The 25,176-nt window shown below is 42.5% G+C and overlaps 1 long non-coding RNA gene across 1 annotated transcript; it reads right to left on the minus strand.

Moving 5' to 3' along the window:
- Positions 1-9,553: 9,553 nt before the first annotated feature.
- Positions 9,554-25,114, minus strand: LOC142827389 (uncharacterized). The gene is made up of 4 exons (XR_012902114.1): positions 24,982-25,114; positions 23,229-23,315; positions 11,537-11,613; positions 9,554-9,715 (listed from the first exon to the last, which is right to left on the minus strand). It is a non-coding gene; the product is annotated as an uncharacterized LOC142827389 (long non-coding RNA).
- Positions 25,115-25,176: the final 62 nt, after the last annotated feature.

Consider the following 25,176-nt stretch of genomic DNA (forward strand, 5'->3'; position numbering starts at 1 on the left):
CAACTGACTGATTCTCCAGCACATTTTATCTCTGTTTTTTCTCTTTCCTACGGTATCTCTCTCAATTTCTCTCTCCGTCTACTGTTATTTATTTAGGACTGTAGTTGTTGTATTTAACTGTATGTAACAGTTACCCTTGTCTGAAGTCCCTGAGCTTCAGTTTCCCCTTTGTAAATTGGAGTTAAAAGAAACTTTTCTTCCTTTACAAAGCAGTTTGAGATCTATGGATGAAAACTTTTAGTCCTGTGGGAATTCTGTGATTGTTGCATTTGGAGCCATAGTAAAATTCCAGAATTCCCCCAGGACTGGAAACTTCTTTAGAGGAGCTAATTATTAACCATTTCTGAGTGTTTAATGAAACTTATGTGTTGTTGCTTCCCATGCAAGTCATTAGCTGACCATGACTTGGGAATGTGACAAATTAGCTTTTAGGTGGATGAATTATAGCTATGGGAAATTATGTGGCCTAGTGGATAAAGCACTGGACTTGAAATCTAAGTTCTACTCCCGGCTCTGCCACCCTGTTGGGTGACCATGAGCACATTATTTTGCCTCTCTCTGCCTCAGTTTCCCATTTTGTAAAATGTGGATAATCAAACTGGCCTCCTTTTGTAAAGCATTTCAGACCTACTGATGAAGAGTTCTACAGAAGAACTAATTAATGTGAAGGAATTAATGTCACTACCTCTATAATTACCTTTATTATTTTTCTGGTGTCATGGTTTTGTGGTTAAGGGTTTTCTCCAAAAGATATGTCTAAGCTGATTGGGAGACTGTTTTGGAGCAGTCTCATTATTTCTTTCCTTCCTTTCTTGTTTAAATTACTTTGTGGTTGTTAACAACACTAAGCACACAGTAAAGTGGGAGAGAGAGAAATATATACACACATTTATTTTCAAGTTTCACAACACTTGTGAGGTAAACACCTACATCATAAAAATAGGGAAAATGAAGCAGACTTTAAAAAATAATTACAATAAAACAACACTTTGAAATTTAAATAAAATTAAAGCAACAATATAATCAAAAGCAAACAAGTGCCAATCCTCTAACTAATATATTGTGCTAAGATATATTCTTATGTCAGCTTCCCTCCCTATGATCTAGTATTCAAGAACCCATCTAGTCTGCCAGAACAAATACATAAGGCTTTTTGCTGTTATCTCTCCAGGGTGAGATAGGTGGATCCTCCATCCTTAGAACCAACTTGTTAGGCCTTAAATCATGTGCTTGGACACATTTTTTCCTTTCAAAATGATGTCTCTACTGTTGGCAACCCTCTTATAATCAAGGTTTATTCCACACCCAGATTGCTTCTTCCAATGCAGAAACTAAACCACAAGTTGCATTATGTATGTGCATCCTTGGTTGTTCTGACAATGCCAAGTGACTAAGTAAGCATTCCATTGCACCAGCTGCTGCAGTAAACCCCACAATCATCACACTGTACCAACATCTACTTGACAACAAATGCTGGATTTAGGGCCATCCCTCCCAGTCCTGGTGCCCTGTGCATCCCAAACACCTGCACCCCTTTGCAAGTTGGGGCGAGGGAGCAGCATGCAAGGGCAGGAGCTGTGGGGGTCAGGCCCAGAGCTGCAGGGGACAGGAGCAGAATAGGGGGACAGCAGTGGTTAGGTTGCACTGGGAAGCAAACCATCCTGGTGCCCAGTCCACTCTACTCCCCTGGCTCCTAGCCACATCACTGTGGGAGTGGCCTTGGCGGAAAAGGTGGAACTGTTCCTCATACTCACCTGAAGTGAGAAGCAGCACAATGGCTGAGAGCCAACAGAGGGGGCTAAGGTCGATTTGCTCTGCTTCCTGCCTCTGCCAGTGAGGGCAGGGGAGGGCCTCACACATGTGGCTAGTGCCAGGCCCCCTGCATATCCACTGGGCCATGTTGCTTGGTGGAGGGGGCTTAGGGAAGGGGTAGAATGAGGATGGGGAGGAGAGACCGTGTGGAGCAAGTATGGGAACTTGTGAGAAAGGGTGGAGTGTGTGTGAGGTGGGGCAGGGCAAGAGAGTTGTCCGGGCCCTGCACCCTCCTAGGGATGGCCCTGCTGGATGCAGCTTGCAGGGAGACAGTGCAGGAGAGGAGGACACAGACTGGCCATTGGAGCCAGTGCCATCACATATGCAGCTGCCTAGGACAAATTTCCCCACATTTCACGGTGTCCTATGCAGTTGTGTAGTTTGTGTATTGATAGGAACTGCCTTGGCTGGGTTCAATACATTCATGATAAGGTGTGCAAGATGGTTCTTTTTACAAGAGTCTATTGGTATGATCCAATGCCTGCTGAGATCAATCAGGCCTTGTACATGGTAAATGGGAGAGACTGGACTATTCTTGCTATTTTTGTTAACTCGCTGCATTTCATTTCAGTATTAAGCTCTTCGGGGCAACAACTGGGTAATTATGTGACCCAGATCCACAAACTCAAATATATGGGCAGAATCCTACTCCCACATGGAGCACCACTGAATTCAGTGGAGTTCTGCACAGGCACAGTGAGATCTGCCTTCACATATAAGATTGAGAATCAGCCTTTGTACAATGGGGCTGCAGTCCTGATGAGGTCCCTAAACACTACAACAATTCAGATAATAAATAGCAAAAAGTAATTCCACTTTAATTTATGCTGTGTATTCCTCAAGTTTCAATTTTAAAAAGTACTAGGCCAAATGCTTCTCTAGAACCATATCAGGGATGAATTTAGCCTGTTGTGGTTTTCTGACAAATTACCAACTGTTGATGTTCTACCCTTCAAAATTTGGCAGACAGAGAGAGAGAAGTTTGCCAGATATGCAGGAGTGGGGAATTCAGGGGTTCTACAGGGACATAGAATGCATACATCTGAGTGTAATTTGCCAGGAAGACCTAGCATTGAAAATCCAAGGGCTAGCCCTTTGGCCCTATATATGCCCTCTTCGCACCACTTCAGCTGCACAAAGGATACTTAAAACTAGCCTAAATGGAGATCTGAGGCTTCCCACACTTTATGCTACAGACTCCTCTGTTCTGTTCAGTGATTGTGTGAGGATGGGCTTGTAGCATGGGATAAAAATGATAATGGAACAATCATGTTGCACTCCAGGGAATTCAGCCTACAAAAAAGTCTGGGGAAGGAAGGGATGGAGGGTATTCTAGTTGATATAAATTGAGCTGCCTTGTGGCTGCTCTAATGACACCAGTGGCCAATTTGGATCCCTGAGCTGATGGAAAGGTGGCTTAGAGCTTAGCACCGTTGAGGATGTAACTCCAACAGATAACTGCTGCATGATAACGTGTCTATCATGGGCTTGATCCTTCTTCCATTGACATCAGTTGTGGTCAGAGAGGAGGTCCTGGTAGAAGGCCGGTAACTCCTAGAGGTTTTGCAGAATGCTTCTCAAATAAAGGAGCTGCTGGTTATATCATAGCCCTCGGAAATGGCAAAGGAAAGCGTGCGCCAATGTGCTCAATGCCAGACTACCTGCATCATATAGGAGCCTCTGCAGGGCCCAGAAGCAGAGGACATGAACTGGTGTGTGCAATCACATCAGGCCCTGCCCTCCCTCATCTGGGGGAAGATGGAGAACCCCTGCAGAGACCAAATACAGTCCTGGCAGAAGAACTGCAACATCAGCTGCTGGCTGTGGGCCAGGAAACCCAGAGTCGGTCCAGCATGTTGTTGGAAAGGTAGGCAGTGTTACAACTACTCAAGAGAGAGAACTTGGAGTCATTGTGGATAGTTCTCTGAAAACATCCACTCAGTGTGCAGCAGCAGTCAAAAAAGCAAATAGAATGTTAGGAATCATTTTAAAAGGGATAGAGAATAAGAAAGAAAATATCTTATTGTCTCTATATAAAACCATGGTATTCCCACATCTTGAATGCTGCATTCAGATGTGGTCGCCTCATCTCTAAAAAGATATATTGGCATTGGAAAAGGTTCAGAGAAGGGCAACAAAACTGATTAGGAGTTTGGAACAGTTCCCATATGAAGAGAGATTAGAAAGACATGGACTTTTCAGCTTGGAAAAGAAGAGACTAAGGGGGGATATGATAAAGGTCTAGAAAATCATGACTGGTATAGAAAAGTGAATAAGGAAGTTATTTTCTTATTCCCACAATATAAGAACTAGGGGTAACCAAATGAAATTAATAGGAAGCAGGTTTAAAACAAACAAAAGAAAGTTTTTCTTTACTCAGCAGAGTCAACCTGTGGAACTCCTTGCCAGAGGATGTGATGAAGGCTAGGACTTTAACAGGGTCCAAAAAAGAGCTAAATAGATTAATAGAGATTAGGTCCATCAGTGGCTATTAGCCAGGATGGGTAGGAATGGTGTCCCTAGCCTATTTCTTTGGAGGTGGGTGACAGGGGAAGGATAATGTGAGGATTACCTGTTGTGTTCCCTCCCTCTAAGGCATCTGGCATTGGCCACTGTCAGCAGACAGGATACTGGGCTGGATAAACCGTTGGTTTGACCCAGTATGGCCGTTCTTATAAATATTGGATATTGGGTGCCACAGGCAATACCACCCAAAAGGTCCAGAGTAAAACTATGGTCGTGTCTAGACTACAGGGTTTTTTCGAAAAAAGTTCACCTGTGTCTAGACTGCAGCTGCATTCTTTCGAAAGTAAATCAAAAGAATGCGGCAGTTTTTTCGATAGCGGTAAACCTCATTTTACGAGGAATAACGCCTTTTTTCGAAAGTACTCTTTCGAAAAAATATGCTATTGAATGCAAACTGCTTTTTTGAAAGAGAGCGTCTAGACTCTCTTTCAAAAAAGCAGCTCTCTTTTTCGAAAAATCTGCTTATAGTCTAGACGCTCTCTTTTGAAAGAGGCTTGTAGTCTAGACATAGCCTATGTGACACTGGTAAGCAAAGTGCCAGCTCTGGCCAAGACCTGTAGACATTAGCTAAAATTTGACAAACTCATAACAGGAAACCAAATCTGTGTGCTAGTTTTGTTCAAAATAGACATTTGTCTTATAAGACTCTATTTAGTGTGTGGACTCTGTGGAATGCTTGTAAGTTGCTACATGTTTTAATGTCACTTGTAAAGTCTATATTCCAGGCTATACGGAAATAGATACGTTTTTGCTTTACAACTTTGAAAATGTTTTCTCTGAATGTGTGGACCCAAGCACCACCATTGAGAAATGACACAATACAAAGGATTGGTGAGTGGCTTTATCACAACTTGAAAACGCTATCTGCAAGGGAGCTCATTTCATAGACTGGAAGGCCAAATGTAAAAGATAAAAGGGTTACAAGAAAATTGGTCATCTCTTTGCTATTTGAACTGTCACAGAGCCAGAGACATTAAACAAAGGCAGAGCTCATCAGGGGATCCCCCTGGGCCAAGTCTGAAAGACATTCTGGATTAACAGAGTTGCATATCTCTGTCATCTTTAGGAAACATAGCTGGAAACTCATTTTTGTGTATATGTTTGTTTGCTTTAACCCGTAAATAAATATTTTATTTCCTTTTCCTAGTTAATGCATCTTTACATGGTTTATTACAGGCTTGATACAGACACTGTCTTTATTAAATCTAAGGTACTGACTGATCTGGAGTAAATGACTGGTCTCTTAAGACTGGAAGCAATATGAACTTTTTGTGATTTTTTTTTTTTTTTTTTTTTTGGTGTGAGTAACTATTTATCACTGTGTCTACCTTTCCTGGGTAGACTGGAGACTCTTCTAAAGGGACTCTCTATGACTGCATAGTAAAAGTGATTTAGTAATCCAGGAGTTGACATTTATTACTGACTTGTTGAATCTCTCAGTTTTAGACAGTCTGCCCTGAGGGAGGCACTCACAGCTGTGTGCTTCTCTAGACAATGAGAGACAGTACCCAGCATCATTTAACCCTGGGCAGCCTACATAGTCTTCCAGCCTGCTGCAGCTCCTGATCATGTCCTGTTTCCTGATGTCTGGTCTCTAATTCCAGTCTGACTCTGAGTCTCACTCTTGCCTTTGGAGTCCAGCCTGGAACCTCTGCTTGCTAATCTCCAATCTTGGCCTGACTCTGATCCTGACACTTATTTATTGATCCTGGCTCTGATGATTCCTATGAGCATGGCTCATGATCTACTCTCTTATATCTGTCCTTGATGTCTGGAGACCAATCCAGCTGTGACTGGTAGGCCAGACCACTTGTGCCCCATCCCACTTTTGTTCAAGTACACAATAGTCTTGACTATTATAGAACAACTGACCAAAATGGCACATTCATCCCTCTGACCAACTGCCCACTGCTGAAACAATGGCTTGTGTCCTAGTAATGCACACATTCACCTTCGTGGGCTTCTGGACTGTATCCCCTCAGACTGAGGCCCACAGTTTGCCTCATGCTTTTGGCATGAAATGCTCTGGTTAATTGATCTTTGGGCTTTTACTTCCTCTGCATAACACCCACAGACAGATGGAGCGTGTGAACTAAGGGACAGCTCAATACCTAAAGTGCTTTATCAGTTACTATCAAGATAATTGGTTCTCCCTTCTTCCTTATGCCACATTCTCATATAATAATACCAACCACGCCTACATGGGGCAGAAGCTCCCCCCCTTTTTTTTGCCAATTATGGGTTGCATCCTCGCTTCCACTAGACCTCACCAGCAGCTTTCCCAAATCCTGCAACTGCCAACTGGATCCAATGAATTAATCAAATCCAAGAGAGGCTCAAGGACTAGCTCGAAAATGCAAAAAGGGACTACAAGTGTTATACAGTCTATCAATACCAGAAAGACCTAGCTCTCTTAGTGGGTCAGAAAAATATCTCCATGCAAACAGGCCATCCCACAGGCTAGACCTTGGACAGTTCCAGATGTTTCAGCAAATCAACCTCGTCACCTTCAAATTGCATCTCCTTCAATCCCTTAAAATACATCCTGCTTTTTCATATATCCCTCCTGAAGCCTTACACAGGACCTCTCTCCTCACTAGTCCCAACAGCCACTCCCACCAGTCCAGGTCCGAAGGCATGAGGAATATATCCCCATGCTACCCCTAACTACTTAGTTGATTGGGATGATTGAGGTCTTGAAGAGCATTCCTGGGAACATGCTATCCATGCCCCACCTAGTAAAAAGGTTTAATCAAAACCACCTGGATAATCCAGGCTCAGCAGTTGGGCATCCTGGAAGAAGGGTAACAAAAGGATCTGTGGAATTATAACCCAGGCCTGTAGAACCTGGAACCACTGCCATTCCTACTAGACTATAAGGTAGATCTATATCTAGGGTAGACTGTAGAGATTGCATGTTGTAGGAAATACTGCCTAAAGGGTCCAGAGTGACAGTAGCCTGTGTGGTTAATCATTGGCTGTGTGTGTGTTCTCTCTGGATACATCTACACAGTGTAAAAGCAGGCTCTTTTCTGGCCAGGCCTCGTGCGCATAGCCTTCCTAGTCCAAGATTACCTTCCCCTTAAACCAAAAATCCTTGCACTATGTGACTTAAAATCAGTAAAAACCAGGAGTAAAACACCAGGCAGGTAAGGGTCATGCAAAGTTTGCGCCAGTCAAGGGCCATCTCACCCCCTCCCCTTCCCCCTCAGCCTGTCACTAGGCAGATAGAATCTGTTAAGCCTATCACAACTAAGTGTGGGAAAGCTCTTGCTCTCTCTATAAAGCAGCTACCCCTCCTGCATCCAGTTGAGGGTTCCCGAAAATTTGGAAGGCAGAACACGAGCCAGGTTCTGAGGGCTGATCACCCGCGGACCCCCTCCCGCTCACCGAATCAACCGAATCTTCCGCAGAGCGTAACGAATAACGAATATGCTGTTGTCTCTGTCGTCCCTTGTATGTCTGATAAGTGTGAGTATTGCTGTGTAAAGTTAGTTAAAAGTTTGATAAATAGTATAGTTAGGAGTTTAGATAGATGTCAGACCTTATGAGTAAAATTAATGTAAATATAACTGATAAAAATCCCTGGGGTGTTGTTGATAATTATTGGACTTGGAAAAACCTCAAGGTATTTTCCTCTATTGTATTGCAGTTTGTTTATTGTTACTGTTAATAGCTATCTGGCGCCCACGCATGTAAAAAGCTGATAAATAAAAAGTTATAGTTAAAAGCATTTTAATAAAAGTTAAAAGATATTTAGAACAAGGTTGCCTGTTTCTGCACCTCTCTGGGGCTGGCCACATTCTCGAACCTTCCATTTTACCTCAACACACAGCAGTGTTATTTCGGAATAACTGACCTTATTCCGACATAACATAGTCCAAATCTATACTACAAGCAGTTATTTCAATATAATGTCACAATAATGTCGAGCTGGAGGATTTCTTACTCTAACTCCTGTAACCTTCATTTTACAATGATTAAGGGAAGTCGGAGGAGGCATGCTCTCTCTCAGACTTCCTGCTGGGTAAACAGCGCCAAAAGCCGAAATGAGCTATTTTGACTTAGGCTATGTAATTGACGTAGCTCAAGTTGCTTTGCTTATTTCGACTTTAGGCCTGCTGTGTAGACATGCCCTGTGTGTGCTGCTCTGGCTCTGGCTAAATAGCCCATATAGCTGACTTCAATCAAACTGCCCAATAGGACCACAAAACTTGGTTTCATAGTGAAGGCACCTTACCAAGCTTACTGTTGACAAACCATGGAAACAGCACCTTTCATACTTTACGGGGATACTAACAATGACAATGGACTCAGCTCAGGGAATGGCAGGAATTTTCATTCCGCCTTCAGCTGGCCAAAGACAGTCCCCTCGACACTCTCCTATGTACAATGATATAGACGTGTTATGTATTGCCCCTCTGATGTAGCTAGTTACCACACTTTAGCTTGCACATATTGATTGGATCAAAACATGTCTATAATCCTAACCTTATCTTTAAGAGGGGTTCAGTGTGCCCTCGTATCATCTTTGAAGACTGTTTACACCATAATCCTGTATTGAGTATTCTGATATCACACTTCTGGGATGTGTTGGTGTGAGTGCCCTGCATATGTTTTATAACAGGGGCTGACTTCTCTTCACAGCCTGACTTTTGCTAACTTCGCTTTATATTGCCAGTCTAACTACTACTTTAGTTCAGGCCTCATATATCAGATCTCATGTCTCAGGTTCATTATTTCTACTAGAACTTGTGGCCTTCTGATTGGTAAAGTAGACTATTTAACACTGAAGGGTGCCCCACAAAGTTGTCTGGCAGCCACACAGCTTTCTGGCCAGTTATGGCTCTTAACCACATCTTGTCTTCTAATTTCTGACTCTTGCCTTCTGATTCCAGCCCTATATTACTTCTGCTGTCTGACCCAGGCCTAACTCTAACCCTGATTCTTGCTTTTGGAACCTGTCTCTAGTGATTCTTCCAAACCCTGCTCAAGTGCTACTGTTTTATGGCTGTCATCCACATTTGGATACCAGCACATCTGTGATCAGTAGGCCAGACTCTCTAGACCCTGGTCTCTCACAATGGATGTTATTTAATGTTTTGCACATACACACAGAGATACTACTGCTGAAAGGAGCATTTGATACTATGAAAAATAAATGAAAAGATCTTGCCAGTGCTTTATTTTAATAATGGGTTTATTTGTAAAGAACTGCAAGTATTAAACAGGTCTCTAAAATACCCTTCTCTGCATAGCAAACAGGATAATTTGGGTTGGCTTTGATGTTCATGGAAGGTTGACTTGGGAAAAAAAGGGATTCTCTGCAGGTGCGTGGCGATTCACAGACCACGTCCTTTGGAAATCTTGCATGTGTCTGCAGACAACAAGTTGAAAACTGTTGTACTATAGTATTTGTTGCTGCATAAACACTATTGATATAGGTTATTGGCTTAATTCTCCTCTCTAACGGGGGTAGGTTGTCATCAATTTTGCTACACTGATGTGAACTATAGTAAGTAATAGGACTATCAGGATTCACTTCTTAGCATCCGCTATCACAGGCTGTGCTTATTTCATTGATTTCACAAATTTTAAAAAATATTTTTGAGATATAGTCATTTTTACATTGCGCTGGTGAACTGCCTCTGAATTTTGGCTGGGTCAGATCCCACAAACATTCCAAATGGTGGCCAACATGAGTGACTAGCAGGATTGGGCCATTACTGTGTAAATACGTTTCTTCCTGGGCTCTTTCATTTATCTGGTCAATCCAGCAGATTTATTTATCCCAGGCTAGCCACATTAAGCTGAACACTATGTCTATAATGAGTTCCTTCCTGCCCAGGAACAGGTTATAAAACATGACCTATTACACCATCCACAATACACAGAGCCAATAGAGATGCATTGTCAAATACAGACACAATTTGAAGTGCTATCTTGTATAACAAATTATTGACTTCATTGTTCATAGTACTACGATTTAATTAAGCGATAAGACCCATCATAGTGGACTTTTATCTGTCAGATAAAGATTTGCCAGGCTTACCCCAAGAGGTCTGAGAGATAAGAGAAAGATGCTTTGGTGCCTTCTAGCTGTTTTAAACCTTTAATTAAAAAGACCTTTATATTTTAAGTTCCAGTTTGTCTTTTCTTTCAACACCTGATGGTTTAGTGTTCAGTGAAGATTGTGATGTGTTTTTATAGGAAGATTTAAATAAGAAGGAATGTTTCCAATGGCCTTCATTGGGTGAAAGTCATGGAGCCAGTAGATTTGATTTCCAGTGTACCAACATATCCATTCAGGTGGAAATTGAGGGTCTGATCTGACCTGTGAATTCAGAAAGAATCTTCTCATTGTCTTCAAGGGGCTGGGCCTTTAAGTGAGCCAAATTAATTTCTGATCTTGGGATAGAGTGGTTATTCTTGGAATGAATTTGGCCCACAGTGTGAGGAAGCTCAGAAGAAGGAGTGTTAGATGGTTCCGAACTTTTTACATTGAAAGAAATTGTTTAAAATGATTGGGTATGATACTTAGTTTGTGTGAGCTGAAATTCACTGATGTCAATGAAGCTAAGACAATTTACACTAGTTGAGGGTCTGTCCCATTAATTTTGGTATTACAAAACATTTGTGTAATACATTTAACCTTCACTTCACAAATGCAAAGACTTTACCCCTGCCTTGCTGATCTTACCAACTAAATAAGAAAAAACACAAGATCACCCTTCAGATGGAGGTCGAATGCATTATTAATGAGGAAAAGGCAGGAATGAGGTTTTAAGGAGTCTCTGAAGGCGAGGACACATGCAAGTGGAAACGACGATCCAGGCAGCATGATAAAAGGCACCAAACCATAGAAGCAAAGCAAAGAAAAGAGACTAAGGGCTAGTTTATGGTTAAAACGGGTCGTGGAGGGGTCATACTTCAGTGGAAGTCCCTGAGGAATTATTGCTGACACCTTCTCACCGTGAGTGTGCACCTCCGGAGTACACTAGGGACAAATTAGCTGGACAGTGCAGGGAACATTGCATGTGCTGTTTGGTGTCTGTAAGCAAACAATTTCATTTTTATTGTTGACAATCTCACGCCTTTTATGGGCAATTGATTCATTTTAAAAAAATGTATGCAGAAGCAGTAAGTGGCTGGAAAGATACGAACTAAAATGTATACACAGCTAAAGGCAATTACTCACATATTTGCTTAGAACTGGAGCTGCAGCAGGTGAGCTTGGATTGTTTTCTTTTGGTCCTGCTACTTTTCAGCAACCACCTTGTGAGCAATTTTTAATGTTAATTTTTTTTGTACCTTTGAAAAATGAGTGCACGACTTGAGCTTATTATCTCAGAGATAGTTCTAACAACAAACTCACCTTTTCTTACTACAGACCATCAGGAGCTCATCTACCTACATATCTATCAATGTGATACATGCCATCATGTGCCAGCAATGCCTCTCTACCATCTATACTAGCCAAACCTGACAGTCTTTGCACCAAAGGATACAAATACAGAGTAACACAGAAATTCCTTTCAGACTTGGCACTATATCCCATTCTGTAACTCCTGCTGAGGAGGAGACAATGGGACAGATCTCTATTGGTGAAAACTAGCACAGTTCCACTATAGTCAATTGAGCTACATTGATTTACTCCAAATGATGATCTGACCCAACATGTTTCTGGAATTCCAATTTTCATCGGAAAAAAATATTGTCTGACTGTTTCTATAGTGCATTCTGCTGATCTGGTCATTCTTAACAACGTGTAAACAAGATCAGAACCCTTTAATTAGATTAGTTTCAATTCAGAGTTACTTGGTACAGGAATTTGATTTGTATCTTATAAAAAGAGTGGTCAAACCACTCTTTGACGGGACCTTCCCAAATCAAAAATGTTCACTCGCACGCTACACAGTTGCTCAATTCAAGAAAGTAATGGTGGAAGCTCCAACTGTGTGTCCACTGTCATTCTCTATTATAATTCAATGGCAAATTAATGATATGCAAACTTGATCCTTCTGTAATACTTTTCCTTGGAAGTACTGCTTTGCCCTTTCTGCTGTCAACCCTCATTTAGAGTGCAGAGAATGCTGCATGACTTGAAAGCAGCAGTAGGCAATTCCCAGTCTAAGCTTCACACATTTACATATTTATGCTTGCATCAGTGGAGTAATATACTATGAATAAATCCTATTATGTCTGAGACTGTACTTACAGTATAATAGAAATATACAGTATGGTTATGCAATCTGAGTAATGTATTCAGCATCAATATGGACATAAATTTACTAAAGTATGTATTGTTAACATACTATTCAACTTCCAGGTCCTGTTAGAAAGCTTTGTATAATATGAGAAAATAATGAGGAATAAGTCTTTTAGTCTTTAAGCAAAAATTCAAGGAAGGTAGATTCTGCAAGTGTAATAATTTTGTAGGAAATAACAATCCTATTATGTTCTATTACACTATGATTAATTTTTTAATTGGAGTTTTAAAAGTTTTGTACATCCAAATGTGCAATGTACTATAGCTGCTCATCAAATGCAACGGATTTTGAAAGGACACTGTCAAATATTATGAATACGGTGCCATAAATATGAATATTTGTATTTCAAATTTTGGTGCTATTTTGTGGAAAGAAGACGGTTTTACAAAACTGAATATTAATGCATAGGTTTTAGTAAGTGCCAAACAGTGACAACTGCCTATTATTTGGATTTAGACATCTCCTTGCAGCCAGACCACTGCAGCGTTATTAATAGCATTCAAGAGGAGGGAAAGTGGTTAGAAAAGAGGCAGTGTGTTCACAGAGCACTGGCTTGGAAAAGAGGAGACGTGGGTTGTAGTTCTGGTTTTGTGGCTTACTTGTTATGAGATCTTAGGCAAGGGGTCTTCTGAGGCCTCTCCTCTTCCAAAGTTTGTCTATCTAGACTGTAAACTCTTCAGAGCAGGGATTGTCTTGTGCTCTGCCTCTGACCAGTGCCTAGTGCAATGAGGTCCAGATCACTGTTGGGACTTCTAGGTGCTACCAAACTATAAATAATAATAGAAGCAAAAATGGAACTGACTAGTCTGTTGTTATTCCACTAACTGCATGAGCAGCATTAGTGATTATAACATTAATTTTTTAGTTTAATTCTTTCAGTTTTGACAAGTTGTGTGGCCTGCTCCTGTAAATATTGCTGGGCAGCATAATACCAAATATAGTCTCATGAAGCCAATGGAACTACTCACAACAGTACACTCTGCTAGGGTTACCAGGTGTCCGGTTTTGAACCGGACAGTCCAGTATTTGAGCTTTCTGTTCGGGAAACAAATTGAGAAAATATAAATGTCAGGTATTTTCTAACTAAGATGTAATGTAGATCGTGATGTAATGTCAAGTATGTCCGGTATTTTTGTTGAAACCGTCTGGCAACCCTACACTGCACCTGTTGGTGTTTATAGGACTGTGATGGGTTGGACTTGGCCCAGAGGCCTCTTTACCTGGAAAGGATCAGTAGAGGAGTCCATCAAGCCGCATAGACTGGCTGTAGGGAAAGCAACCAATCAGGCCCCAGGAGGGCCTAGAAAAGGAGCTGCAGCTAGAGATAGTCAGTTCCTTGCTTAAGGTGGAAGAATAGAGATGGTGTGTCTGGCTGATTAAAGGGAACTGTAGTACCATGGACAACTCAGTGCTGGCAGGGACTGGGGCAGTGAGGAAAAGTTTTGGCTGGTTGCTAGGCCTGAACTAAGATGGTCCCTGATGAAAGGGTGAAGGCTGTGGGGAAGTAGCCCAAGGAGTGAAAAGCTATTTATTTTAAAGGGACATGGTGGCATGTGGCTGCTATTCTTAAGGTCCCTCGGCTGGGACCAAGAATGTGGATGCACCTGGATCTCCCAGTCCCATAGGCCACTGAGGAATTAGCCTATAATTGAACAGTAATAAACTCTCATATGTTCGCAAATTTGCAGGGTTCTAACAATAAATTACATTTATCCCTGTAGAAAACATGCTTTGGGCCTGATGCTGCTCACACTCTAGTCATTGGGGGTTTTGCAATCAATTTCAATGGGTGTAGCAGTTAAAAATACAATGAAAAGTATGACATGTTCACTTCAAGAGCCAAGTATGAGAATAAAAAGAATTGCTATAAAACTTGAGCAACCTTTAATTTTAGAAATAGGAGAATTGGTATTCACGGGAAACTTCCATGTAAACTACAGTAATTTGACATATCTCCTGTTGAGGCTAGCAGGCATCATAGCAAACCAGGATGTCTTAATTAATACTCTTGCCTGCTCAATATGATTGAAAATTGTTAATCACTTAATGAGAAACTATAACGGAGTCTTAGCAGGAAACAAATAGATTTATTTTTAGAATTCCATGTGATTTATTCTTTCAGAATCAAATTATTTCAGTGTTTTGAAGACAAATAAAAACTGTCAATGAATATGTATAGGTTTCATGAAGCAGAATATGCCTGTGAATATTTTTTAACAGTTTTTGTAGTTTACAATTTACATGTTTTCTCTGAAGATCTCACTGATATGAAAGACAATAATTACCCTTGGGTCACACATCAGTTTATTTATTTGGTTAGACAAAGGAATAAAGCATGGACAAAATTTGCCCAGACAAGCATTCTTTTCAGCCTCAAATTGTAAAGCATCTTGAAAGTCCTATTAAATAGCTTTAAGACCACTGAAGCATCCTTTGCTGTAATGAAACTTGTGTGATTGTTTTTAACACCTGTGGGAGAAAATGTGAGCATTTACTTGTACTTTTAAGTGAAAAAGTTACCTGTTTCTTCCGAGAAAATGGGGGGGAAGGGGAAGTTATAAATGTATCTCAGCATGAGAGTGGAAATTAGGGAAGACATGATTAAAATGCAAAAAATAAAAGGAATGAGGGCACTGCTGTTGTAGGACACTGAGTTTCCTGATGGTCTCCACAAATAGGCTAAATGTAAAAATAAAAGCCATTGTTACTTTAAACAATGATACACCTGCAAATTCAAATCTTCCTAATAAGGCTATAATCTCTTTTGATTTTGGCATCTCATTGTCCATGCACACAAACCCTCCATAGGGCTGACCTTATGGTCTTCCCCCATACACAGAGAGCAACCATGCTTTTAGTTGCTGGATCTGCAAGCTGGAACCTTGCACTTGTGTGTAGCACCATTGACTTCAGTGGGCTGACAGGACAGCACAGCAACTAGGGTTTTTGATTTCAAAAGGGCTAACTTTAGTAAATTAAGGAAATTAGTTAGGGAAGTTGATTGGACTAAAGAAATTATAGATCTTAAAGTGGAGGAGGCCTGGAATTATTTTAAGTTAAAGTTGCAGAAGCTGTCAGAAGCCTGTATCCCTAGAAAAGGGAAAAAATGTATAGGCAGGTGTGTTAGACCAAGCTGGATGAGCAAACATCTCAGAGAGGTGATTAAGAAAAAGAAGAAAGCATATAAGGAGTGGAAAATGGAAGGGATCAATAAAGAAAGTTACCTTATTGAGGTTAGAGCATGTAGGGATAAAGTGAGAAAGGCTAAAAGTCAGGTAGAGTTGGACCTTGCAAAGGGAATTAAAACCAATAGTAAAAGGTTTTATAGCCATATAAATAGGCAAAACACAAACAAAGAAGAAGTAGGACCGCTAATTACTAAGGATGGAGTGGAGGTTAAGAATAATCTAGGAATGGCCCAATATTTGAACAAATACTTTGCTTCAGTCTTTAATGAGGCTAATGAAGAGCTTAGGGATAATGGTAAATTAACAAATGGGACTAAAGATAAGGAGGTAGATATTACCATATCCGAGGTAAAAGCCAAACTTGAACAACTTAATGGGAGTAAATCGGGGGGCCCAGATAATCTTCATCCAAGAATATTAAAGGAACTGGCACATGAACTTGCAAGTCCATTAGCAAAATTTTTTAATAAATCTCTAAACTCAGGGGTTGTACCATTTGACTGGAAAATTGCTAATATAGTTCCGATTTTTAAGAAAGGGAAAAAAAGTGACCCGGGTAACTATAGGCCTGTTAGTTTGACATCTGTAGTATGTAAGATCCTGGAAAAAATTTTGAAGGAGAAAGTAGTTAGAGACATTGAGGCTAATGGCAATTGGGACAAATTATAACATGGTTTTACAAAAGGTAGATCGTGCCAAACCAACCTGATCTCCTTTTTTGAGAAAGTAACAGATTTTTTAGATAAAGGAAATGCAGTGGATCTAATCTACCTCGACTTTAGTAAGGCATTTGATACAGTACCACATGGGGAATTATTGGTTAAATTGGAAAAGATAGGGATTAATATGAAAGTTGAGAGGTGGATAAGCAACTGGTTAAAGGGGAGACTACAGCGGGTCATATTGAAAGGTGAACTGTCAGGTTGGAGGAAGGTTACTAGCGGAGTTCCTCAGGGATCAGTTTTGGGGCCAATTTTATTTAATCTTTTTATTGCTGATCTTGGCACCAAAAGTGGAAGTGTCCTAATAAAATTTGCGGATGACACAAAGTTGGGAGCTATTGCCAATTCAGAAAAGGATCGGGATATCATACAGGAAGATCTGGATGATCTTGTAAATTGGAGTGATAGCAATAGGATGAAATTTAATAGTGAGAAGTGTAAGGTTATGCATTTAGGGATTAATAACAAGAATTTTAGTTATAAGCTGGGGACACATCAGTTGGAAGTAACGGAGGAGGAGAAGGACCTCGGAGTCCTGGTTGATTATAGAATGACTATGAGCCGTCATTGTGACATGGCTGTGAAAAAGGCTAATACGATCTTGGGATGTATTAGGCGAGGTATTTCCAGTAGGGATAAGGAGGTGTTAGTGCCATTATACAAGGCATTGATGAGACCCCATTTGGAATACTGTGTGCTGTTCTGGTCTCCCATGTTTAAGAAGGATGAATTCAAACTGGAACAGGTACAAAGAAGGGCCACTAGGATGATCCGAGGAATGGAAAACCTGTCTTATGAAAGGAGACTCAAGGAGCTTGGCTTGTTTACTTTAACCAAAAGAAGGCTGAGGGGGGACATGATTGTACTTTTTAAATATATTAGAGGGATAAATACCATGGAGGGAGAGGAATTATTTAAGTTTAATACCAATGTGGACACAAGAACAAATGGATATAAGCTGGCTAGTAGGAAGTTTAGACTTGAGATTAGACGAAGGTTTCTAACCATTAGAGGAGTGAGGTTCTGGAACGGCCTTCCAAGGGAAGTAGTGGGGGCAAAAGATCTATCTGGTTTCAAGATTAAACTAGATGGCTACGTCTACACTAGCCCCTTTTCCGGAAGGGGCATGTTAATTTCAGCTATCGTAGTAGGGAAATCCGCGGGGGATTTAAATATCCCCCGCGGCATTTAAATAAAAATGTCCGCCGCTTTTTTCCGGCTTTTAGAAAAGCCGGAAAAGAGCGTCTACACTGGCCCCGATCCTCCGGAAAAAGCGCCCTTTTCCGGAGGCTCTTATTCCTACTTTATTCCTACTCAGACTTTAAAGTAGGAATAAGAGCCTCCGGAAAAGGGCGCTTTTTCCGGAGGATCGGGGCCAGTGTAGATGCTCTTTTCCGGCTTTTCTAAAAGCCGGAAAAAAGCGGCGGACATTTTTATTTAAATGCCGCGGGGGATATTTAAATCCCCCGCGGATTTCCCTACTACGATAGCTGAAATTAACATGCCCCTTCCGGAAAAGGGGCCAGTGTAGACGAGCCCGATGGGTTTATGAAGGGGATGGTTTGATGAGATAACATGATCTTGGTAACTAATTGACCATTCATTATCAGTGGGAAATAGGTCAATGGAGGGATGATAGGAGTTACTATAGAGAACTTTCTGGGTGTCTGGCTGATGAGTCTTGCCCACATGCTCAGGGTTTAGCTGATCGCCATATTTGGGGTCGGGAAGGAATTTTCCTCCAGGGTAGATTGGCAGAGGCCCTGGAGGTTTTTCGCCTTCCTCTGTAGCATGGGGTACAGATCACAGGTGGAGGATTCTCTGCATCTTGGGGTCTTCAAAGTATTTGAAGGCTTCAATATCTGAGATATAGGTGAGAGGATTATTCTAGGAGGGGTGGGTGAGATTTTGTGGCCTGCACTGTGCAGGGGGTCAGACTAGATGATCATAATGGTCCCTTCTGACCTTAGAATCTATGAGCATTTTAAAAAATTGTTCAAAAACAGCGCTTGACTTCTTAAGGCTGGCAAGGGGCTGCTGTTCCCCCTCCCCAGCTCTTGGGTTGCTGTTACCCTGATTCTGGGCCAGCTCCAGAGCTACTGCTACCCGAGCTCTGGAGCTGCTGTCACCCAACTCTGGGGTGTCCCCCGGCTCTGGAACTATTGTCACAATGGCTCTGCGGCTGCCCAACCACTTCTGGGGCTATTTTCCCTCTGGCTCCAGAACTGCTGTTCCTCCAACTTTGGGGCTGCAGCCCCTCCCACCCTAGCTCTGGGGCAGCTGTCTCCCCCACATACTGTGGAACTGCTCCTTCCCCGGGCTGCTGCTCCCCAGCTCTGAGACTGCTGTCTTCACATACACATACACATACACTCTAGGGCTGCTGCCCTCCACCCAACTCTGGGGCTGCTGTCCTCCTGGCTCTGGGGCTGATGCCTACCCCGGGGGCTGCTGTACTCCGCTGAAGTATCATGCGATGGGAAGAAACTGAGGATGAACTCGTGGCTGTAGGGCCTGATCCTCCACCATGCTCCAGCTCGAAAAGGGATCTGACCGGTCTGCTCTGGCCAGCCCCTTACATCACACACCAATGCCGGGGTGAAGGGCGCCCTCTCAGAGATGCTCCACACCCTTTTGCCCCCGCCTATCGCACAGAGCAACCCATCCCTTGGGTGCTGCGGGGCTGGGAGGTGGAGAGTTAACACTCCGGAAAGCAAGTGTCAGGGGGAGGGGTCAGGTTGGCAAAAGGGGGGGGGGCGAGGTGGCGGGCCGGGCCATGCAACCGCCTTCCTCCCACCTACCCAGGGTCCTGCAGCTCTCTCGGTGGCTTCCACGGTCAGGCTGGCTGGGGAGGGCGGGCAGCGGCAGAGTATGCCTGCAGGAGCTGGTGGGGTGGCTGCGTTGGTGCGTGCACAGGAGGGGCATGTTGAAAATCCCATGACAGACAGACAAGAACGGTGGTCGCGTAATAGAAAGATTGTCTAATAGATGAGTGTTTTTCAACCTTTTTGCTATCAGGGACTTACTGCTTTCTTAAACTGTGTCTGAGAGATGTCAAGGACCAGTGTTAGTCCACAAACTAGTCAAGGAAACAATGAACTAAACCATTTCTAACAGGTGCTTGTCTGATCTATTCTTAAAAACCTCCAATTATGGATATTCCTCAGGCAATTTGTTCCAGTGCTTAATTGCCCCAACAGTTAGGAATTTTTTTCCCCAATGTCAAACTTAAACCTCACTAGCTGCAATTTAAACCCATTTCTTCTTTTCCTATCCTCAGACAATAAGGAGAACAATTTTTCAGCCTCATCCTTGTAACAACCTTTTATGTAATTGAAAACTGTTATCATGTTCCCTATCAATCTTCTCTTCTTGAAACTACCAAAGCCAATTATTTTTCAGTCTTTTCTCAGAGGTCACATTTTCTAGACCTTTCATAATTCTTGTTGCTCTTCTCTGGACTTCCTTCAGTTTATCCACATCTTTTTTCCCATCCTGCCAAACCAGGCACAATACTCCCACTGAGGTCTTAACAGCATGGAGTACAGCAGAAAAATTAGCATAAAAACTTGATCATAAACCTGTTTGTTCATAAGCCAACACCCCAAGTTAAAAAAATGGTAAACATCTCAATGACTCATTCATAAGCCAACTCTATATCAGTGGTTTGCAAACTTCCAGTCCTAGCTCATCAGCCATTGGCATGTCAGGACATTTTGTTTACCTGCAGCATCTGCAAGCACAGGCGTCTCAGCTCCCATTGGCTGCTATTCGATGTTCCCAGCCAATGGGAGCTGCAGGAATTAGTGTGGTCCAAGAGACATGCTATCTGCCACTTCCTGCCAGTCCTGTTGACCCAGAATGGCAAACAGCAGCCATTGGGGGCTGTGGAGCTCTGAACCTGCAGATACCTCAGGTACATAAAACATCCCAGCGTGCTGTGCTGGAAATTGAAGTGTGATGACACCTATAGTAATCAGAGAGCCTGACAATGGAGGCCTGGTGTGAGGCCTAAGGCCTGAACAACAGTCAATGCTTTGCTAACATAAAGCAAAGCTAAGCTGTGAGCAAAAGACAGGTCCTGCTCACAGAAACTTGGCAAGAACAGGGCTGCTGATATTACAGAAATACACATACCTTGGAGGTACTAGGTACAGGCCATGCACATAAACATTCCAGGAGGATGGTAACAGAACATCTCTCTGCAGAAACATCTCGGTACCAGTATACTTCCCATAGATAACAGGGACATACTGACCCAGGTTCAGCACAGGGTCAGGATGACAGCATAGGGGGATAGGGATGTTTTGATTAAACCACCATGTACAAGATAATTGGTTGTATCTAGGTACGTCAGGGGGTGTCAACCTAATATTTTTAAGGGTGGCACCTTGATACATAAGAAGTGATGTAAGTTGTTTGTACCTATTTATAAAAGGACACTGCAAAGGGTACTCTCCGATCGACCTGGGAGGAGAGGAGGGCGCCCTAGGCACCTGAACAGCAGGTGTCATTGCCTAGACTTACAGAACGCACAGTGGCTTAACTCTGACTAACCGCTGTTAATATCTGTTATTCGATAATAGGCCTGCTATTTGTTGGTACATTGTCAACGTGGGCCAAATGCACAGTGGTGTAGCATTGGGAATTTCTGCTACCAACTGTTAGAGCTTTGCATTTGACAATAAACCTGCATAATTGATTTCAAACCTTGCCTGCATCTGTTGTTTCTGGGGGCTCTCAGAGATCTCCCGTGTTGACCCAAGTGCATGGGGTCTAACACTCTAGATAAAGGGAGCACTGATATTGACACATGCAGCTGTAAGTTTATCATCACTGTCAGAGTAGAGGTCCTGTCAGAAGCACACCGGGACAACCCTGAGCAGATGTCACTGAACACTGACAGTACAACAACTGCCCCCACGCCAAGTTAAAAAAATTGGTAAAACGTAATGACCCATTCATAATCTGACCTCTGGTTTTTACTGCATCATTTTTAACTGAAAAAATTCGGTTTATGATCAAGTATATAAGCTGCTTCTTGTGTCTTGCTTACAACACTCTTGCTAATACATCCCTGAATGGTGCTGGGGGGAGGGGAGTAGTGTGTGTGTGTGTGTATGCGCGCGTGCGCTTTGCAACAGTATTCCGCTGTAGACTCAGGCCCATATGCAGGGGTAGGTGCAAAAGCAATCTCCATGTTCCCTCAAGTAAACATGATACAGCCAGCGAGGGGAAGGCAGGAGCAGCATGATGCCCGAGCCTCCCTCTGCCATGCTCTGGCCGGCCAAGGGAAAGCTGGGGCTTATTTCCCCACTTACTTGAGGGACCACAGGAGGTGCATTCACACCCTTGCAGAAGGGCCAGCCCAAGCAATTTGTGTGCCCTGGGAGCATGGTGCTGCCCCTGGGAGTGTGATGCATGCACAGCCCTGTCCTCAGGAGCCCGGTGCATGTTTGGCCCCACCCCCGGGCACGCGGAGCATGTGCGGTGCCACCCCTGCCTGGGTGCCCTGGGCGGTAGCCTGATGAGCCCGTAGCTTGGGCCGGCTCTGCCTTGCAGTCCATATTTACAAAAAAAGCACACACACCCCAGAAATTCCTGCATATGGGCCTGAGACTTACATTTAAATTGTAATTCACTATGATCCTCCAAATTCCCTGTGGCAGCACTCCTTCCTAAGCAGTCATTTTTCATTCTGTACATGCACAATTGGTTGTTTCTTCCTAAGTGGAGTATTTTGTATTTGTCCATATTGAATTTCATCGTCTTTACTTCAGACCATTTCTCCAATTTGTCCATACCCTTTTCAATTTTAATCCTGTCCTCCTAAGTATTTGCAATGCCTCTGAGCTAGCTAACATCCACAAATATTGTAAGTGTACTCTCTATGCCGTCATTTAATCCACATAATTTATGAACTGTCTCCTTTTTGGTCAAAAAAATCAAATACCCAAAAAGTCTTTTTGGCCAAAAAGAATTAAAGCTTGCTGATTTAGAAATGTTCCTGAATTGCTTCATGGGAGTTGTAGTAGATATACTTCATGTTCTCTTTCTTTTCTGTAGGGTGGGCGACACAGCCATATGAGGTTGCTGGGATACCCTGTTGCCAGGAAACTGTAGTGATGCATGGTAGTGATTCAGCAAGAGTGGGAGACTATGGTGCATTATGGGAAATGTAGTTCAGTTAGGGAGTACCCCACAGAAGAGCCTGGGCAGTCAGGCAATTTAATTAGAATTCCTGTGAGGCACATCTTTAATCAACATTTTTCATTGTTATTGTTTTGTTCTGAAATTTTCCATTGAGAAATACATTGAACAACTAGCTCTACTCCTGAGTTGCATTATGATGTATTTTCTTAATTTAAAATTATGTTTGCCTTAATTTACAGTTTGTTGGGTTTCAGTGAATAATCCACAGACAGGGTTAATAAGTACAAACCAAAGCTTAGTAAGAGCAACACGTCCACATGTTTGTTAAACCCCTTGAACACCGGAGGAAATAATTGCTAGTTTTTCACCTGACAATACACAACAGTGACACAAAAACAAATTTCAGACATCTGAGCCCCACCAGGGGAATTGCCTTCAGAAGATTATTATGAGGTGATGGCAGTACAAACTTAGCAAATACTCTAATACAAATTCCCTCTGCTATGTGTCAGTCCTGAAAAATATGGCAAAATAAATATATTCACATATAAACATACTTTATGGAGTTACCATCAATCCAAGCAGCAATGTTAACAGTCATCAGTCACATTGCATGGCCAACACTTGCCCAGGAAGCCACTCATCTGTAAGCCATAAAAAGAAAAATCAGACCATGCTAACCCTACATGTGGTGTGCTGTATGGTGATTAGGAGAGATCCCATATCCCATGAAACAGCTAGAAGGATTTGGGAAGAGTCAGAATGGAGCATTCTGGTAATTTAAATTCTTAGATTATACTTAGGCCTGGACTACACTTAAAAGTCTTATACTGCCAAAATCCTCATAGAATAGGCACAGCTTATGCCAGCAAAGAAAAAAAAGTGAACTAAATAAACTATACTGGCAAAAGTACTTTTATGCCAATATAACTGCATCTACACCAGTGCTTTTGTCAGTATAGCAATGTTAAAAAAAATCACACCTCTAACTAATGTTATTTGCTCGCAAAAGTTTTTAATGTAGACTTGGCCTTAGTCATTATAAATCTATCCAACAGGATACAGCACCCGAAACACTAGGCTATGAGCCAATCTTTCCTTTTGGAGTTGTTCCACTTTGTATAACTAAGTAAATTAATTGGGCCATAGCAAGAAAGAGAGATTGAGTCTACAGCCTGTGATTAGGGCATTCACCTTGGTTACAGGAGATCCAACTTCAAATTACTGCTTGTCTCATTTGAGGGGGAGACTTGAACCTAGTTCTCCAGGCTAGCTGAGTACTCTAAACACTGAGCTGATGGATGCTTGGGGTTTTACTTGCTCACTTTGATCAGAGGTTCCATTCTGGTCTGAGGAACTCTCTCAACCTTTTCCAGCAGACATGTTTTCATGCAACCTTGGGTTTTTAATTAGTGTTTTTCTTAAAAAAAAAAAAAAAAAAACACGAACGGAAAAATTTCTGACCAGCTCTAAAAGGAAACTGCCCAGTTAAATAACTAGCAGATTTCAAGCTCAGTCCTGCTTCTGTGTGTGTTTTACCATTGAACTGTCTGGGAGCAGGAGTGGGCATTCAATGGCATGCATATTGAAAAATGTATCATCAGCTGGCAACAAAACCTGTCTTCAGATTCTGTACACAAGTTAAAATACTCCTCTGTGTTTGGATAGGGATGCAATGTATGATTCACACGAGTCTGCTTATCTTATCTTCGAATAAGGGCCCCTGGTGCAAGGATGTAGTTGGGATTGGTCCTGCCTTGGGTAGGGGGCTGGACTCCATGACCTCCTGAGGTCTCTTCCAGCTCTATGATTCTATGAGCGCAAGGCTCAGGGCAATGGAGGGAAGACGCTACAGAGCCCTGGAATGATGCGGGAGGCAGCAGGGGGCCATAGGCTACGGGAGGATGGATGGGGAGGAGGCAGCAGGGACCATGCGTGTCAACATACAAGTTCGCCCAAGCGCCATTTTCCCTATCGCTGATTTTCATCAAGTCACATAGCAAGTAAATAGAGGCAAGAATAAGTCACCTGACTCCCTGTCCAGGACTCTCGCCCTACAGCCTCTCCAAGTCTTTAGTTCAACGTTGCTATTCTGCTGAGATTTCAGCTGCCCCATCTATGTTTCAGTCAGACCTGTACCCTAATCCCAACCACTCACTACTCTGTTTGAGCACAACGGCATTATGTGGCAGTCCCACCCAGTCCACGACAGCTTCTGCAGTCTCCAGCTGAAGTTTAACAGGAAGGCAGATACATCCCGCATTTGTGATTTGTTAGGGGTTTCCCCTGTTCTCTCCCCCGAACACTGACCAGATCTGCCAAGCAGAAGTCAATGGTGCCACCTTGCAAGGTAGGTTTAGAAGCAACAACACCCATCACGTAGTGGCCTGAAGGACCCTTCCCTGCCTGTGTCTAGCCCTGGTAAAAATCAGCATGCAAAGCAGTGGTTTGAGCCAGATCCGGTGCCCACACAGTACGACCAGCAAAAGTCAGCCCCGAGCCCGT

This window comes from Pelodiscus sinensis, chromosome 2, assembly GCF_049634645.1.
Source record: "Pelodiscus sinensis isolate JC-2024 chromosome 2, ASM4963464v1, whole genome shotgun sequence".
Taxonomy (NCBI): Eukaryota; Metazoa; Chordata; order Testudines; family Trionychidae; genus Pelodiscus; species Pelodiscus sinensis.